The 13,371-nt window shown below is 45.5% G+C and overlaps 1 protein-coding gene and 1 non-coding gene across 2 annotated transcripts in view; both read left to right on the forward strand.

Moving 5' to 3' along the window:
* Nucleotides 1–13,371, forward strand: part of LOC119960905 — a 379,220-nt gene that overhangs the window by 270,249 nt on the left and 95,600 nt on the right. The gene's annotated exons all lie outside the window — the stretch shown is intronic.
* On the forward strand, nucleotides 5,841–5,913 carry trnar-acg. The gene has a single exon. It is a non-coding gene; the product is annotated as a tRNA-Arg (tRNA).

The raw sequence follows: 13,371 nt of genomic DNA on the forward strand, positions 1-13,371 counted from the left end.
CACCATTCATTATGATCATGGTTTACCATCTAACTCCATAGCCTAATCCCGCTTTCCTCTCCATACCCTTGGATCCCCTTCGCCCAAAGTGCTATATCTAAATGTTTCTTGAAAACATACAATATATTGGCCTCAACTATTTCCTGTGGTAACAAGTTCCACAGCATCACCACTCTCTGGATGAAGAAATTTCTCCTCATCTCTGTTTAAATGGTCTACCCTGTATTCTCAGACTGCGACCTGTGGTTCTGTACATTCCCACCATCGGGAAAATCTTTCCTGCATCTCCCCGGTCGAGTCCTGTCAGAATATTATAGGTTTCTCTGAGATCTCTCATTCTTCTGAACTCCAGCGAATACAATCCTAACTGATTCACTCTGTTAATAGTCAGTTCCACCATCCCAGGAATCAGTCTGATAAACCTTCGCTACGTGGGTCTCACCCCCAGAACACAAAGGTGTGCAGCGTAGGTGAATTGACCACACTAAATTGCCCCTTAATTAGAAAAAAAATTGGGTACTATGAATTTTAAAAGAAAAATCATTAATATATCTTGTGAATATCTGGGACCGAGCACCGACCCCTGCAATACCCCAATAGTCACTGCCTGCCAATTTGAAAAAAACACCCATTAATTCCTTCTCTTTGTTTCCTGTCTGCCAACCAGTTTTTTTATCCATCTCAACACACTACCCCTAACCCATGTGCTTTAATTTTACACACTAATCTCTTGGGCGGGACTTTGGTCAAAAGCCACCCGAAACTCCAAATATACCACATCCACTGGCTCCCCCTCGTCAACTCTACCAGTTACACCCTCGAAGAATTCCAGTAGATCTGTGAAGCATGATTTCCCCTTCATAAATCCATGATGATAATGGATTCTAGAATGTTCCCCACTGCCAATGTCAGGTTTACTGGTCTATTATTCCCTGTTTTCTCTCGATCTTCCTTTTTAAATAGTGGACGTACATAAGCCACCCTCCAATCTGCAGGAACTTCAGAGTTGAAGCCCCCATTTGTGAAGACAGAACCAAAGTATGTATTTATTTGCTCAGCCATTTCTTTGTTCCCTATTATACATTCCCCTGTTTCTGACTGGAAGGAACCTACATTTGTCTTCACCGATCTTTTTCTCTTCACATACCTACAGAAACTTTTACAATCAGCCTAATTTCCTGTTTTATGCCATTCCCAACATCACCACTGCAGTTTGGGCGTCTATATATGATGCCCACTAATTTTTTTGCCCCTTGGTGTTTCTGAGCTCTACCCATACAGATTCCACATTGTCAGAGCGAATATCCTTCCTCACTATTGCATTAATTTCCTCTTTAACCAGCTCTGCCACTTCACTGCCTTTTCCTTTTTGTCTGTCCTTCCTAAATACTGAATATATTCAGTTCCCATCCCTGGTTATCCTGCAGCCATGTCTCTATAATCCCGATTATCCCACACCCGTTTACGTGTATTTGCGCGATTCACTCGGTTATGCCGTCTGCAGTCACACCAGGAATTCACACTGGGGAGAGGCCGTTCACCTGCTCTCAATGTGCGAAGGGATTTTGTAATTCATCGCATTTCCTGAGACACCAACAAGTTCACAACTGATTACAGGGATTGGATTCTGCTGTTATTGTTTCTGTTCTCAATTACATTCAGGACTACATTTTGTTCATTCTGTTGGTCAATGGGGATGGTCAGAGGGTTTCTTTCTGCTGGACTGGCCGGTCTCACGGCTTCTCCCCCAGTGGGCTGATTCTCTCTGAGCCTTCTTGTGAATATCGGGTTGCATATTTCACATATCAGAATATCCTTTTCTGTTTGGAAACCCCAAAGTCAGGGGCTGTTTAGCACAGGGCGAAATCGCTGGCTTTGAAAGCAGACCAAGCAGGCCAGTAGCACGGTTCAGTTCCCGTAACAGCCTCCCCAAACAGGCGCCGGAATGTGGCGACTAGGGGCTTTTCACAGTAACTTCATTTGAAGCCGACTCGTGACAATAAGCGATTTTCATTTCATTAAAAAGGGGTTGGTTTAGCTCACTAGGCTAAATCGCTGGCTTACCAAGCAGACCAGCAGCACGGTTCGATTCCCGTACCAGCCTCCCCGGACAGGCGCCGGAATGTGGCGACTAGGGGATTTTCACAGAAACTTCATTGAAGCCTACTCGTGACAATAAGCGATTTTCATTTTTCATTTTCAAGTCATGCCTCATTGCCATGAAGATGGGCTATGGTGGTTACATGGTTCTTTTGTTTAATTTATCTTGGTGCTTCTCACAGAAGAAAACTATCAGGGTATGAGGGGCAAGTTGTCTGAGGTGCACTGGGAAACTACATTAGCTAGTATGGTGGGAGACAGGAAATCGCTAATATTGAAGGAATTATTACAGATTTACACAGGGATCGGTTAGCGCAGTTGGCTGGATGGCTGGTTCGTGCTGAGTGACACCAGCAGCACAGGTTAAATTCCCATACCGGCTGAGGTTAGCCATGGTCTGTGTCAGTATTTATGCTCCACATGATCCTCCACCCACCCCTCTACATCTCCCCCATCAGCATCTCGTTCTATTCTTTTTCCCTCATGTATGTCTCTAGCTTTATGTTCTATGTATTCCTGCTGTTCACCTCAACCACTCGCTGTGGGAGTGAGTTCCACATTCTCACCACTCGCTCGGTAAAGAGGTTTCTACTGAAATTCCTATTGGATTATTGAATCCTTTCATAATCTCAAAGACTTTCATCAGGTCACCCATCATTCTTCTCTTATCTAGAAAAAAACAGCCCCAGCCTTTCCTGAGTGTTAAATGCTCTCAGTTCTGTATATTATGAATCTTTGTTGCACCTTATCCAGTGCCTCTATTTCCTTTATCGAAATGGAGATCACCAATGTTGTCAGTGCTCCCAGTGTTGTCTCACCCTGGGTCTAAACAGGTTGAACATTTCCTCCGTGCTTTTCAATTCTGTCCCTCCAGAATGGAACCCTATATATGGGCCCCAAACTTTAGGAAATATGTGAAGTTCTTAGAGGATGTAGAGGACATTTACAAGAATGGCACTAGAGATGAGGGACTCCAGTAAGTTGGAGTGACTGGAGCAGCTGAACTTCTCTCCTGAGATCATAGAATCTGGAGGGTGGGGAATGGGGCCATTCAGCCCTTTGAGACCATGTCGGCTCTCTGTGGAGCAAGCCAGTCTGTCCATTGCCCCGTTTTATCCCTGAATTCATTTCTCTCAGTGCCTGTCCAATTTTCTATTGAGATCCTCTCGTCGTCTCTGCATCTCGTTACCCTCGTAGGCAGTAGGTTCCAGGTCATTACCACTCGCTTTACATGTACACGAGAGTCCCAGAGCACAGAGGAGTCTATTTGGCCCATTTTTCCCATGCCAGCTCTCTGTACAGCGACCCATTTAATCCCATAGTTCGACTATTTTGTTTTCTTTTTCAGAATGTACCAAATTCCCTTTTGGAAGTTACAGTCCAATGAGATTCCAGCACCATTTATAGACAGTGCATTCCAAATCACAACAACTCGCTGTGTTTTACAACAAATAATTGTGCATATGGTGTGTCTGGAGTTTCACAGAGTATTCAAAATGGTGTCAACAATGTGCTTATTCCACAAAATTAAGACTCAATCTTTATCAATGGTTTTGGTAAGGACACCGAGTGTAATATATCCGAGTTTGTGGACAATTAGAACAAATTTACATTTCTATAAAACCTCTCATGACCACTGGACCTCTTAAAGTGTTTTAAAGCCAATGGAGTACTTTTGAAATGTATTCACTGTTGTAATGTAGGAAGCTGTAAGTACGCATGTGTAATCACAGTTTTAAAATAGTTATTTTCATAATGTATTCACTGTCATTAGTAACAAGGTCAAGGAAGCCCTTTTATACCTCTAACATGTGGCTTCCTGCAGCCATTTCTCCGGGATGCCAGCCCCGGTTTGCTCACAGTCCGGCGGTCCACTCACCTCCTCCCTGGCTGACGAATTTGAAAAGCAGGTGTGTCAGCCGGCGTACTCAACTTGCGTGCCGACGTCAGGACTTCGGCCCATCTATGCCAGAGAATAGCAGGCGGCCGGTTTTGGCTATTTTGGGCAATTTGATGGGGTTATTCGCGGGAAAGGCGGTCGGAAAAATTTGCGCGTTGGGGAGAATAGCGGGAGCGTGTCGGACCGGCGTCGCGGGAAAAAACGGCCGCCCCGCTATTCACTGCACCGGCGTGGGGTCGGAGAATTCCGTCCCATATTCTGCCAAGACTATGTGGGCAGTGGTATTGTTACTGGGCTAGTAATCCAGAGACCCAGGTTAATGCTCTGGGGGTCTGGGATCGAATCTGGCTCCGACAGATTTGAAATTGAATAAAAATTAAAAGTCTGATGATAACACAAACTAATCAATAACTGAATTAGATGCTATCCAGAGAATTATTGAACCATATTGTTGAAAAAAAGTCTTTTTGATGTAGAAACAGGAAAAGCCACTCAGGGAGATGAGGAAATCCAAGATCAGTGCGGATTTGCTGTCAGCCCTCCTTTCTTATACATGAACAGTATTTAGGCTGCAGAATGTTTCACACCAAAACACAGAGGGGTCAAATATAAGAAACACATAATTCTCAATTCTCTTCCATTTAACGATATTTAACTTTGTTTAAAAGCTAACTGTGGTCAAACTCAGCAAAGCACCATGTGATTTGTATTACCCAGTTAACTTTCTTTTGTTGCTCAGTTGTGTTTGCAATTCAATGGTGTATATTTCAGATTTATTCAATTCAAAATGAAGACATATATAATAAATAAAAACACTGATGTTAAGCATTGAATAATGAAACAAATACTGTATTGAGTAAAGGTGGATGATTTTTTCTGTAGGAAGATAAGAATGATGCATTAATAATTGAAGAGAAAGCTTGGTTCCATCAGATATTTGCTGAACAAATATAAGTTCTATTTCTTCTGGTCTTCTAAGTTGAGACATCGGCTTTCAAGAAACAGACGTCTTTTTGTAAGAAGTGACACGGCCTCTCAGCTGAACCATGAGAATAATAATCGCTTATTGTCACAAGTAGGCTTCAATGAAGTTACTCTGAAAAGCACCGAGTCGCCACATTCTGGGGCCTGTTCGGTGAGGCCTATGTTTGAACCTGCACTGCTGGCATTGTTCTGTATTGCAAGCCAGCTATTTAGCCCACTGTGCTAAATGAGCCCCTGCTGCAACAAGACAGTTCAGATGAATGTATCACTGGTCCATTGGCTGCCAGCTGTGTCTGTAGTATAGTGGCTATCACATTCGCCTCACATTTGAATGGTCCCCAGTTCGAAACCGGGCAGAAACATCACATGCTTCAGGTTTAGTCTCTGCTGAACATAGAACAGTACAGCACAGAACAGGCCCTTCGGCCCCCGATGTTGTGCCGAGCAATGATCACCCTATTCAAACCCACGTATCCACCCTATACCCGTAACCCAACAACCCCCTCTCCCCCCCCCCCCCCCACCCCCCCCCCCCCCCCCCCCCCCCCCCCCCCCCCTTACCTTACTTTTTTTTAGGACACTATGGGCAATTTAGCATGGCCAATCCACCTAACCCGCACATCTTTGGACTGTGGGAGGAAACCGGAGCACCCGGAGGAAACCCATGCACACAGGGGGAGGACGTGCAGACTCCGCACAGACAGTGACCCAGCCGGGAATCGAACCTGGGACCCTGGAGCTGTGAAGCATTTACGCTAACCACCATGCTACCGTGCTGCCCTAATGTGCTGAATACTACCTCAATCTCGTAACTGGTCTTCATCAACGAAAAATATCAAAAGCCATGCACCACTGTGGGCCAGTGGCGCAATGGATAACGTGGCTGACTACGAATCAGGAGAGTCCAGGTTCGACTCCTGGCTGGCTCTCAGTTCAACGTTTTGGCATCCAGTTTAGCTCAGTTGGCTTGACAGCTGGTTCTTGATGGGGAGCAAGGTCAACAGGGCGTGATCAATTCTCGCATCAGCTGAGGTTATTCATGAAGGGCCTGTCTTCTCAATTTAACCCCTTGCCTGAGGTGTAATGATCCTCAAAAGGGAGAGCAGCCAGTGGCCAATAAGGACTCTGGCGACTTTACTGAATATCACCCGAATCTCCTACATTACCCGGCTATTATATTTGATTTCCCCTTGGCCTGAAATATTCATTCAACAAAGCCAGAAGTACTGAATTTTCAAGTTGCAATGAGAAGTAAAACATGTTCCGATTCTGACACTGCAGATATAATGTCTAATAATAAGTGACAGAGAAACACACACCAGGGTTGGAATAACAGGCAGGTTATTGTCTAATAGTAACATTGACAGAGTATTGGGCGGCACAGTGGTTAGCACTGTTTTCTCATAGTGCCAGGTACCTGGGTTCAATTCCGACCCTGGGTCACTGTCTGTGTGGTTTACACACTCTTCCTGTCTCTGCGTAGATTTCCTCCAGTTGTTCTGGTTTCCTCCCACAGTCCAAAGATGTTAGATGGACTAAATTGTCCCTGGGTGGGGTTACGGGGATCGGATGAAGGATTGGTCTAGGGAGAGTGATCTTTCAGAGGGCGCCTACTTGAGGGGCCGAATGGCCTCCTTCTGCAGTGTCTGGGATCTATAATTCTACATTGGATCCAATGATGTGTTCACTGCCACTGCAGCTTGATTCATTACTGGAACAGACACTGTGTTTGTTACTCTCCAAGTGAGTGAATCCTTTGCTGTTTATCCTCTGGGTCAGCCTGAGCCTGTGGCCGCTCTCACCATCTGTCACCGTCAAAATGCCCGGGTGAGTGACGGCAGCTCCAGACCAATCGGAAGAGGAGGGGCGGGGCTGGAGGACCGACTGGGAGCGGCTGGACCTCCAACCAATCGGAGTGAATGAGGGGCGGGGCCCGCTGTGATTGAAGCATGCGCAGTGTGGGTAATGGCGAGGGACAAGGAATGTGTCTTCAGATCCGAAATTAGTAACAAACGATTAACGATATGGAGGGAGCGAAAGATCGCGGGGATGGACGGAAACGTTGCCTAAGCACCTTGTGTGAGGCACTAACCTCGGAAAAGAGTTTCCGGGACCCAGTTTGTACCGAGCGGAGCTGCAGCTCATATCCGGCTCAGGTTAACGGCCGCCATCTTTATTGGCTGTGCATCAGGGCGCATGCGCGTTTCTCATCTTTGTCGGGCCGATGTTTCAATGAGTGGGAGGGGCTTGTTCCCCATTGTTCAGAATGGAGACAACTTGTCCATCAAACTGGATTAGTCTTTACTCCCAATGTCTTATTGATGGGGCAAAGCGGTGGCAGAGATGGAAAGAAAAGGAAGCCAATCCTAATGAATGAAAGAGGGACAAGTGTATTCATTAGAATTGCAGAGCCTTGAGCTCTTTGTCAAAGATCGAGTGAAACACTTGGCTCACCCTTCCGCAGTCTGGTCTGGAATCATAGAATTTACAGTGCAGAAGGAGGCCATTCGGCCCATCGAGTCTCCACCGGCTCTTGGAAAGAGCGCCCTACCCAAGCCCATACCCCCACCCTATCCCCTTAACCCCACCCAACACTAAGGGCAATTTTGCATGGCCTCAACCTCTTCACTGGTCCACCCAAACCCCTTACTTTCCAGGTGACCAGCCCCGAATCAGGGATCTCCCACCTCCCCCTCCCCATCACGGAATCAGCCATAAGGAACTATCCAGTAAATCTTCAAAAAGTACGGGCCAAGGGTCCACCAAGGCGGCAGCCACACACACCTATACCCTCAGAGTAAAACAAAAACAGTTTGATAGTCATCAGCTAGCTAACCCATCCAACCACCCGCCCCCCTCCCATTTCCCATCAGCGCCCAACCGAGACACACAAATTGAATCCAAACCCAACCTTCCAGATTCCAACCGAGAAGCTCAGCTTGTCGAACCAGCCAAAACTGGTTCAACCGCTGCAGCTTCACCCGCTTCTCACTCCATTCACCAGCCTATCTGGTGAAAATATATTCCTGTCGGCGGCATGGTGGCGCAGTGGTTAGCACTGCTGCCTTATGGCACCGAGGACGCAGGTTCGATTCCTGCCCAGGTCACTGTCCATGTGGAGTTTGCACATACTCCCCGTGTCTGCGTGATTTCACCTCCACAACCTAAAGAGGTGCAGGGTAAGTGGATTGACCACGCTAAATTGCACCTTAATTGGAAAAAAAATTGCTTACTCTAAATTTATTTAAAAAAAGAATTGTCTCTTTCCTAATGTTCTCAATTGAAGGGGAGAGTTCCCCAGGAGTTGGCTGATATTTCAAGGGACATTATAATGGACAGAGATATGTCTCGTGTTCCTATATGGAACAGATTTGATATATTATTTACGGTTCTGTAATAAAGTAAACATATAATTATTTCTCGTCTTATAATATCAAACTAGCTACATTATAGATTTCCAGTCATCTCTTCCCTCAGAGGGTTGTTAGTCTTTGGATTTCCCTTCCACAGGGACCAGTTGTATCTGGGGGTCATTGAATATATTGAAGCACAAGTTTGACAGATATTTTATTGACAATGGAATTAAGGGTTATGGGGAACAGATAGGAAAATAGCGTAAAAGCTGAGAATAAGCGAGATTTCTTCACTTGAGGATGTGGTGAAGCTTCTAAGTTCCCTACCCCATAGGAATATGGAGCCTCAGTCACCAAGTATGTTCAAGACAAATATTGATAGGTTTCCAGATATTCAAGATATTGACGGATATGGGGATTGTGCGGGAAAATGGTGCTGAGGTAGATCGGCCAAGGGTCTTCTTGTCTCGTTGAGCAGACTCGGTGGGCCGAATGGCCTACTTTTGCTTGTATTATAATCTGTGTCCTGTTCAGGAAGCAGTGAGCTGACCTTGAATCTGTCAATCAGCATGAATCAGCATCTTCAGGAGAATTGGGAGAGTAAACAGTACATACAGCAGAGTGAGAATGGAGGGAGATTGTGTGGGATGGACATTTGAAAAAATGAAATGAAAATCGCTTATTGTCACAAGTAGGCTTTAATGAAGTTACTGTGAAAAGCCCCTAGTCGCCACATTCCGGCACCTGTCCGGGGAGGCTGGTATGGGAATTTACAGCTTTTGGAGAATGAGAGAGGAACTAGAGTTGTCTGTTCTGAATTTCTATCCTGAACTAACAATGAAGACTTTCGTAAATTGTTTTTAAAGGATACTGGAAGAGGAGGAATTATAGACAGAAATCTCAAACATCACGTCGCGATGTGACAAACTCATTCGATTCCTTCTGATCTGAAAACAACGGGCTCTGAATATCATTGGTGAGAAGGAGAAATGTTTGTCCGATCTGTCGGCTTCAAAAGATTTTAAACGTGAGTGTGACTGGAAAAGCACCGAGACCCACACATCACACACCCGAGTGAGAGTGTTCCAGTGAACTGACTGTGGAAACATCAGTGTGACTGGAAAAGCACCGAGAACCACACAACACATACCCGAGTGAGAGAGTTCCAGTGAACTGACTGTGGAAAGAGCTTCAACTGGTTACACAGCCTGAAAAAACATCACACTGTTCACAGTGAGGAGAGACAGTGCATATGTTCTGTGTATAGACTGTATAGACAAGGCTTCCGCTGATTGTCCAATCTGGAGACACACGAGGAGACCCAAAATATGGAGAAACCATGGAAATGTGGGGACTGTGGGAAGGGATTCAGAGTCCCGTCGAAGCTGGAGATTCATCGACGCAGTCACACTGGGGAGAGGCCATTCCCCTGCTCTCAGTGTGGAAAGGGATTCATTGATTCATCCAGCCTATGGAAACATCAGCGAATTCACTCGGGGGTGAGGCCATTCAACTGCTCTCAGTGTGGGAAGGGATTCAATGATTCATCCATCCTGCGGAAACATCAGCGAGTTCACACTGGGGAGAGGCCATTCACCTGCTCTCAGTGTTGGAAGGGATTCATTGATTCATCCATCTTGCGGAAACATCAACAAATTCACACTGGGGAGAAGCCGTTCACCTGCTCCCTCTGTGGTAATGGATTCACACAGTTATCCAGTCTGCAGACACACCAGCAAGTTCACACTGGGGAGAGACCATTCACCTGCTCTTAGTGTGGGAAGGGATTATATAGAAAATAGGCGCAGAAACAGATCATTTGGCCCTTTGCGCCTGCTCTGCCTTTCATTATGAGTGTAGTTTATCATCCAACTCAATAGCTTAATCCCGCTTTCCCCTCCATATCCTTTGATCCCCTTCGCCCTAAGTGCTATATCTAACTGCTTCTTGAAAACATACAATGTATTGGCCTCAACTATTTCCCGTGTTAAAAAATTCCACAGGGTCACCACTCTCACGTTGAAGAAATTTCTCCTCATCTGTGTCTAAATGGTCTCCCCGTATCCTCAGATTGTGACCTCTTATTCTGTACACTCCCACCATCGGGAAAATCAAGTCCTGTTAGAATATTATGAGCGATTATAACATGATAATTTTTATCACGATGGAGAGTGAAGTTGTTGATTCGGAGACTTGGGTGCTGAATCTTAATAAAGGGAACTATGAAGATATGAGGCATGAGTTGGCCGTGATAGATTATGGAGAGTTACTTAAAGGGATGACAGTGGATAGGCAACGGCAAACATTGAAGGACCGTATGGGGGAACTACACCAACTGTTGATTCCTGTCTGGCACAAAAGCAAAATGGGTAAGAGGGCCAATCCATGGCTTACAAAGGAAATTAGAAATAGTATGCGATCCAAGGAAGAAGCATACAGATTGGCCATGAAAAATAATAGGTCTGAGGATTGGGTGCAGTATAGAATTCAGCAAAGTAGGACAACGGGATTGATTCAGAAGGGGAAAGTACAGTCTGAAAGTAAGCTTGCAGGGAACATAAAGACTGACACTCAGAGTTTCTATATGTGAAGAGAAAGTGATTGGTAAAGAGAAATGTAGGCCCCCTACAGACAGAAACAGGGGAATGCAAAATAGGGGCAAAGAAATGGCTGAGCAATTGAATACATACTTTGGTTCTGCAGAGAGAAAGCAGGGAATTATGGACCAGTAAGCCTAATATCGGGAGTGGGGAAAATTCTTGAATCCATTATCAAGGGCTTTGTAGCGGAACATTTGGAAAGTAGTGGCAGGATCAGTCAGAGTCGGCATGGATTTATGAAGGGGAAATCATGCTTGACAAATCTGTTGGAATTCTTTGAAGATGTAACCAGTACAGTTGACAAGGGGGAGCCAGTCGATGTGGTATATTTGGACTTTCAGAAGGCGTTTGACAAAGTCCTGCCTAAGAGATTATTGGGCAGAATTAAAACGCATGGGATTGGGAGAAGTGTATTGAGGTGGATAGAAAACTGGTTGGCAGAGAGGAAACAAAGAGTAGGAATTAATTGGTCCTTTTCAAATTGGCAGACAGTAACTAGTGGGGTACCACCGGGATTGGTGCTGGGACCCCAGCTATTCACAATATATATTAATAATTTGGATGAGGGAACAAAATGTAACATCTCAAAGTTTGCAGATGATACCAAGTTGGGTGGGACGGTGAACTGTGACGAGGATGCAGGGATCCTGCAGCATGATCTGGACAGGTTGGGCGAGTAGGCAAATCAATGGCAGATGCAGTATAATTTGGATAAGTGTAAGGTTATTCACTTTGGAAGCAAAAACAGGAAGGCAGATTACTACCTGGATGGTTATAAATTGGGAGAGGGAAGTGTGCAGCGGGACCTGGGTGTCCTTGTGCACCAGTTGCTGAAGGTAAGCATGCAGGTGCAGAAGGCGGTCAAGAAAGTTAATGGTATGTTTTGTTTAAGATAAATAGAGTATTCAATTATTTTTTTCTCCAATTACGGGGCAATTTAGCATGGCCAATCCACCTAACCTGCACATCTTTGAGTTGTGGGGCTGAAACTCAAGCAGACATGGGGAGAATGTGCAAACGCCACAGTGACCCAGGGCCGGGATTCAAACCTGGGTCCTTAGCGTCACAGTCCCAGTGCTAACCACTGCGCCACATGCCGCCCCGGCTAATGGTATGTTGGCCTTCATTGCGAGAGATTTCGAGTATAGAAGCAGGGATGTGTTGCTGCATTTGTACAGGGCCTTGATGAGGCCACACTGAGAATATTGTGTGCAGTTTTGGTCTCCTCCTCTGAGGAAGGGTGTTCTTGCTTTCGAGGGAGTGCAGCGAAGGTTTACCAGGCTGATTCCAGGGATGGCAGGACTGTCATATGAGGAGAGATCGATGAGGTTGGGATTGTTCTCGCTGGAGTTCAGAAAAATGAGGGGGGATTTCATAGAGACTTTAAAATTCTAACAGGACTAGACAGGGGAGATGCAGGGAAGATGTTACCAATGATGGGGGTGTCCAGAACCAGGGGTTCTGAGATTCATTTTTTCCAATTCAGGGGCCTGAGGATTCAGGGTAAACCATTTCGGACAGAGATGAGGAGACATTTCTTCACCCAAAGAGTGGTGAGCCTGTGGAATTCATTACCACAGGAAGTAGTTGATGCTAAAACATTGAATATATTTAAGAGGCGGCTGGATATAGCACTTGGGGAGAATGGGATCGAAGGCTTTGGGGAGAAAGCAGGATTATGATATTGAGTTGGATGATCAGCCATGATCATGATAAAAAGGCGGAGCAGGCTCAAAAGGCCTCATGTCTTCTACGTATCTATATGTATTATAGGTTTCTATGAGAGCCCCCCTCATTCTTCTGAAAGCCAGAGAATACAATCCTAACTGATTCCATTTCTCATACGTCAGTCCCACCATCCCAAGAATCTGTCTGGTAAACCTTCGCTGCACTCCCTCTCAAGCAAGACGATCCTTCCTTCGATAAAGAGACCAAAACTGCACACAATATTCCAGGTACGGCCTCGCCAAGGCCCTGCACAATTGCTGCATGATATCCCTGCTCCTGTCCTCGAATCCGCTCACAATGAAGGCTAGCATAACATTTGCCTTCTTTACCGCCTGCTGTAGCTACATGTTTACCTTCAGTGTCTGGTGTACGAGGATACCCAGGTCCTGTTGCACATTCCCCTCTCCTAATATATGGCCATTCTATGTGGCCTGGCCGACACGTGACTCCAGATCCGCAGCAATGTTGTGGTTGATTTGTAAGTGACCCTTGAAATAGCCTCACAAGACACGCAGTTCAAGGGCAATTGGAATGAGCAGTAAATGGTGGTCCAGCCAGTGACACCCACCTCCCATGAATGAATAATTTTTAAGAAGGCTCATTGTTCAATCTGATCATTAGTCAGAAACTGTCTCTTTGATTGGATTTGATTTATTGTCACGTGTACCAAGGTACAGTGAAAAGTATTCTTCTGCGTACAGTCCAG

This window comes from Scyliorhinus canicula, unplaced genomic scaffold, assembly GCF_902713615.1.
Source record: "Scyliorhinus canicula unplaced genomic scaffold, sScyCan1.1, whole genome shotgun sequence".
Classification (NCBI taxonomy): domain Eukaryota; kingdom Metazoa; phylum Chordata; class Chondrichthyes; order Carcharhiniformes; family Scyliorhinidae; genus Scyliorhinus; species Scyliorhinus canicula.